Genomic DNA, 6,477 nt, shown 5'->3' with positions numbered 1-6,477 from the left:
TGATGTGTATCATAAACATTAAATAAAAATATATATTTAAAATTTGAATGAGATTCATATTAATTAAACATATATTATGATATTCTACGACATTTTAATATTATTTAAATAAGATATTATATCTTAATGTATTAGGTATTCAAATATATAATTTGACAAAAATTATCACAAGTTCACCGTAAATAGAACCCTAGGGTTAAGTCAAAAAGCATCAAACACTAAATACTTTGAAATTTTAGGTGATATTTTGCAGAGGAAGCTGATAAGGTCTTCAATGAGCATGTGGTCATGTCTGACATTTTAGGTTAACAACATGTTGAAAAGAAACCAGAAATTCTGATACTGGTAATTAACTACAAACCTTTGAATAAGGTTTTAGAATAAATCAGATATCCAAACCAAATAAAAAATGATTTGATAAAAAGAATTTAGAGTCAAATGTTTTTATAAAATTCGATATGAAATTGGGATTTCAAAAAATTCTAATTTCCTAAAAGGACAAATATAAAATAGCATTTATTGTCCACTTTAGAAAAGATGAGAGGAACGTCATGCGATTTAGGCTAAAAAACACTTCATCCGAATTTCAGATGATTATGAATGATATTTTCAATTCTTTCAAAAATATCAATAGTTTATATTGATGATGTGTTGATATTTTCTAAAACCATTAAGATGAACACTTTAAACATCTACATACATTCATTAATGCAATCAAAAGAAATCAGCTAGTTGTGTCTATACCCAAAATCAAATAATATCAAACTCAGATCCCTTTCTTGGATTTTAAATTTATTTGAGCCTTATAAAACCCATTCAATGGTCCATTGAGTTTGTCTCAAACTTTCGTGATGACGTAGCCTAGAAAAGCCAACTTCAAAAAAAATTTAGGTTCTCTCAATTATGTGTCCTAAATCCTTCAAGATATCAGGCATATTTACAAATGTCTTGATGAGTGTCTTGAAAATAATACAAAGTCTTGATTTGTAAAGGATATCTCTACAACCCAAAAAAATCAAATCATTAGTCAAATAAACTCTCTGCTTAAATCTTATTGATCCAAGGGCAGATCTCATAGTGAAACGTGACGCATCAAATATTGGAGGTATCTAAAATTGTCAAAGAGGACAGGGAATCAATTATCATATTTCATTGAAAAGCCTCTAATAATACCATACAAATTACAAAACAGTAAAAAAAAAAATATATTATTTCCATTGTATTTTGTGCACAAAAATTTTAAAGGAAATTTAAAATAAATCCAGCTTATTTGTCATACTTTTAAGTTCAACTACAATAAATCAAGAAAAGAATTGAGTGGTAATAAAATATCACTTGACATTGGAATGTAATTTGAAGACTTTTTATCTTCCGGAGTTGAATTACATTTAAAATTATTTATGTTATTTCTTATTTTCTTCAATTTGTAATTAATAGCTTTGGGTAGTTTGTAGATGAGCTATGTTTGAATTATCTTTTTGGCCTTTCTATTTTCGACAGACACGTTTTACACTTTTGGACTGACACTTGGTAGAAGGGGTCACTAAGGCTAAAATCATATAAAATGGGTTCATAGCACAGTGGTAAAGCATTTGACTGCAGATCAAGAGGTTACTAGTTCGAATTTGGTTGGGCCCTTTTAAAAATTTTGGACGAACACTTTGTTCGATTTGCTCCCAACCACCGAGTGTCTAAAGGAAAAGAAATAAGAATAATTACCGATTCCAAACCTTATTCCAAAGTACTCCACCACATAGAACCATGTACTTAGAACCTAAGGGCCACTATTCTCGGACAAGAACCAAGCTATCATTAACAAAAGAGTGTGGTATCCAAGCACCCACTATGAACATGGTTAAAAACTTACTTACAATTAGGCTAACTTACCGAGTCTTGTACTCACTCCATCTTTTTCATGTAACTAAGAGTAGTTGCCCTAGACCAACAACACCCACCAAAACTATTTTTGATGTTTTAAAATGATTTTTTTAACCTTTCCCTTATTTTGTACTATGAACCTATAAACTCTATTTTGAATATAATGTAAATATATATGTTTATTATATTTTAATTCTTTTTTTATTTCGAGAAAACATTTTACTTTGTGTTCAACCTCTTTTAACTTGCTTCGGAAATGGCTCGTGACATAACATAAAAAAAGTAATTTTTTAGTATGAATTTTAATATAAGTTGCGTTCTTATATTGACAAAACCACTAGTACCAAAAATATTCATGAACTTTCAAAATTAATGCCCTTAACATTCTAAAATAAGGTCCTAACTATTAGTGACTTGCATAAATCATCTCCCTTTTTATTTTCACTCACTCCTCTTCAACAACCTATGACCCATTAATATCATTAATATTTCATCTCCTTGTTTTTTAGCTTTTTGAATATCAAAATCTTAAATAAAAAGGAAAAGCTCTCTAAAATATTCTTATTTGCTAGTAATTTTACATAATTTAACATTTTAAAAATCGGTAAATTAAAAAAATCCAACATTAATATATTCATAATTTCATGTAGTCTTCATAAGTTTGCCGGCGACATTGTTTGTTGTTGAGCTTGATAATGTGAGTTTGTAACCCATCCGTTAGGGTTCTTGGAATGATTCTCTAGATTATCCCTTCCATGTTGGGAGTTGGGCCATGGGTCTTGGGTGAAGGAACCATTGGTTTACCGCCCCTAAGAGTTAAGGAAGCATCTTGAGGCTAGTTTCACATAGTATCATTATCATTGAGATAACAATTCTTTTCTATTTTATCTAAATTTTTTAAATATGAGTTCATTTCCAAATGCATGCTAACACCCTTATTGTTGAATAAATGACATGAAACTAGTTTCACTTAGTAACGTTGCCTTTTGCTCCTATTGGTGGAAGGATAATAGGTCGATTATACCTTTATAGTAGTTTTAAGCGTGACAACATTTTACAACCAGACTAATTTTGCTTCATTTCTAAATGAAAACGTGTAAATTGTAAACTCAAACATTTCAAAGAAATAAACAAGTTTTGATGGAACCATGCTAACGAGAAAACAAATGTTGACTTTGACCAATCCCTATATATTTTTTTTTCTATATTTTGAAACTATTTTAAAGAAAACAAATGTTGACTTTGACCAATCCCTATATATTTTTTTTTCTATATTTTGAAACTATTTTAAGCACTTTTCTCGTGTACTCCTTACAAATTTACCTTTTAAGGTTGTAAACATTTGTGTATGAGTGACTATTATGATTATAAGTCAACTGAGTTAAGTAGAAATAAATTTTGAAGATGAAATTAAAGTATTAATTTTGATGTCATCTTTACCCGAGTTTTGGGATATTGTTATTAATGAGATTCAATCGGCATTAGTAATTCACAATGATAATATTCAAAATACTTGACAAAAAAAGAATGGTCAACATAAGATATTTGAAACAAATAAATCTTTTGTCCTCTATGATATATCAAATCACTCCTTTAAAATTCCTTAATAATAAACCTGAAGTCTTACATCACTTATACAGAAAAGTTCCTTGCATAGAAGTTTTATTAGATACTTTTAAGCATCTAGAGATCAACTAGACACAAAGCTAAACTTTCTAAAAAAAAAAATTAGGGGCTAAACTTTTAAGTTAACGTAATTTAAGAAACTTATGATTTTTATATTATCAAGAGTTTAATTGAGCTAGGTCGATTCAATCTAGTGGACCCGAGAATTGAACCGAACCAAACCAACTAGTTAGTAACATGATTTAGTGGAAGCATTTTCATGCAAAGTAGAAGCAACAATGGAGGGTTTGAAATAATATAGTTTTTACCCCTTAAGGTCATTTTACACCGTTTCTTGGTTTACCTACTTATCCATATCCAATGACCACCAAATTTAATATCTAACCTCAAGCTATAAATGCTCAGTATTAAAATTTGATAGACACCGGAGCTCAGATAGTGGGTTATTTTAACATTACTTAAATCTCGAGCTATTTGATTGGTTCAGGGTCTTAACTCAAGGTTCTTTGGGTTTTTTTTTTCCATATATTCTTAATTCATACTTGGTTTAGGGTTCATATGAAAATCCAAGCGATTTCTACAAGTATTTCTTAACAAAGAGTCCAAGGGGGCTACTTGTCTCGTCGTCGACGTTTGGGACCTCCATTATTGAGCTTCCAGTATCTGAATTACTTCAAATTTCCTTCCACATACTCCTTATTGTGTCTAGTTTATGAAACTATAATGTTTTTTACGAGAATCGGTCTAGAATGGGGTTAAAATTGAGAAAATTTGAGAAAAGGTCAAATTTTGAGTTGACTTGGACAGTTCAATTGAACTGGCCATATCATCGTTTTCTTCCTCTAAATAGAAAGAAGATGCGCATTTTTTGCATTGCCGCCATTTGAAACTCGGCTTGTACAGCCACATTTACAGCGTTTCTCTCCTTGATTTCTTCGTGAAACTTAAAGATGGATGTTACAAGAAAGGGCTAGGGATTTATTTGATACCTTCTCGTGGATCGTAGCGTAAGATATTCGCTTCCAAAGTTCATGCAAAATCTGATTTATCGTTGGAGATAAAACAAAGGATTTTTATTGGGTAGCCGATTCTAGGGGTTTCAAGGCCCTATTTCTTCATTGAACCTCTTCCATATCTTATCTTCAAGCTAAAGGAATTGGTTTTGGAGGAACGTCTTTGAGTGTAGGACCTTAACTTCTAGAAATCGTTCTCGGTATGCTACTCACTCGAAATGCAAAATTTCGATCTCGTGGGTAGTTTGTTCGATGACGTTTCAGCTTTCGATTCCTTCATCAAGTTTACTAAACTTCTTCATCTGAAACTAGAGGAATCCTTAATTTGAAGGAAAAGAGATGTAGATAGGAATTCGACTCTTATCCCCAATTTAATTTCGAAACCTATTTCCTTCAATTCGGCACGCTCTCGAGGTTATTTTTCTTTGTGGTCTTCTATGGAAGCATTCCTTGGAGGTGCAGAAACTGATTGGAATCATTTTTGCTCGACGAGTCATCATGTATCCTCGGATTCGATTTTAAAGTTTTTCTTGATGTTCTTCAATAGAGGATTGAATTGGGGGAATGGTTTATAGGCACTTTCAGCACTCTATTCCTTCATAGAACTTGTGGGTAATCTTGTTGAGAAACTGTAGGAATAAGATTGAAAAGAAATGGTGGAGGATTGCTCTCGAATTTGGAAGAAATCTGAGAGTAGGAGACCCATAATCTAAACGCTCATTGCTTTCGATTGGGGGATCGACCTTTCTCGATTCTTATTCCATATTGTTGCTCCTATTTCAGAATTTATAGGAGATGCTTAAACCGACATTGAGAGCTCCAGAATCTTCGTTATTTAGAGATCGAACTTTTTGGATAATTTTTCGGAGATATCAACTCCGATCATAGCCTTACCGACCTTGGCTTTGAATACTAGTCGTTGGATGTGATGATCCGTGCGTGTTCGTTCTAGATCATATCAAATTTTGGAGGAGATTCGACGGTTGAGATTTGAGTTCGAAGGATTTTGCTCGGATGGTCACGGTAGATGCTCTGATTCTAATTAGAGTGCCATTTCTGTAACTATCTATTCTTCCAGGGGTATTTTGGTAATATTCCACTTTTTGAATATTTTATAATTATTTTCTCGAACAATCATAATTTTTCTACAAATTCTTAATTTCTTTTATATAATTTTTCCCTTATTTTGAATCTTGAGATTCCTTCTAGATAAGAAATTACAAATCCGGAAAGATTCTTGATAATTGATAAAATGACTTTTTTTTTTTGCCCTCTTCATTTACTTTTTCCTTTCCAGTCCTTTTCAAAAGGCAACTCTTATACTGATCTTAATGGGACCTTAAGCTAGGATAAACATGATAAACATGGAGTTTGTAAAACTTAGTAAGTAGCCTACTAGTAGGTTCGTAATGGCGACCTTAAGCTAGGATATTACTTCTTGTTATGTTTTCAGGATCTTATACTGATCTTGAAAACCTTCCCCTAAAATAACCTTCAATTTTCTCCCTATGAACACAATTTTCTCCTCATCTATCTTTTTTTAAACACTTTTGAAAGTTAAAGAGTAGTTTTGAAGCTTTTTTTTTTTTTTGAAAATTCAACAGTATTTTTTTTAAAAAAAAATTATGAGTAATTTTTTTTAGATAAAGTGCAAATTTCAATGGTATTTTTATTAATTTAGCTTATAATTTAAAAAAAAATACAAATTTTTGTTGATTAAGTTAATGTTAATTTTATTAAAATACATAACATCACATCAAAATTAATTTATTCGGAATAAAATTAAAACTAAAAAATCAATTTATTTTAAACTAAAAAAATTGATTAATTTTAAAACTAAAAATTATACTTGGTTGGACTAAAATATCCCTTATCTCAACTATAAAGAATTTAATTCCAAGCTCCCTTCTAATAGACAAATGATTTATTAACCTCTATTGTAAGATTTCACTTCATCAAT

This window comes from Cucurbita maxima, unplaced genomic scaffold (assembly GCF_002738345.1).
Source record: "Cucurbita maxima cultivar Rimu unplaced genomic scaffold, Cmax_1.0 Cma_Scf00148, whole genome shotgun sequence".
In the NCBI taxonomy this organism is placed as follows: domain Eukaryota; kingdom Viridiplantae; phylum Streptophyta; class Magnoliopsida; order Cucurbitales; family Cucurbitaceae; genus Cucurbita; species Cucurbita maxima.
This window is presented reverse-complemented; position numbering follows the sequence as displayed.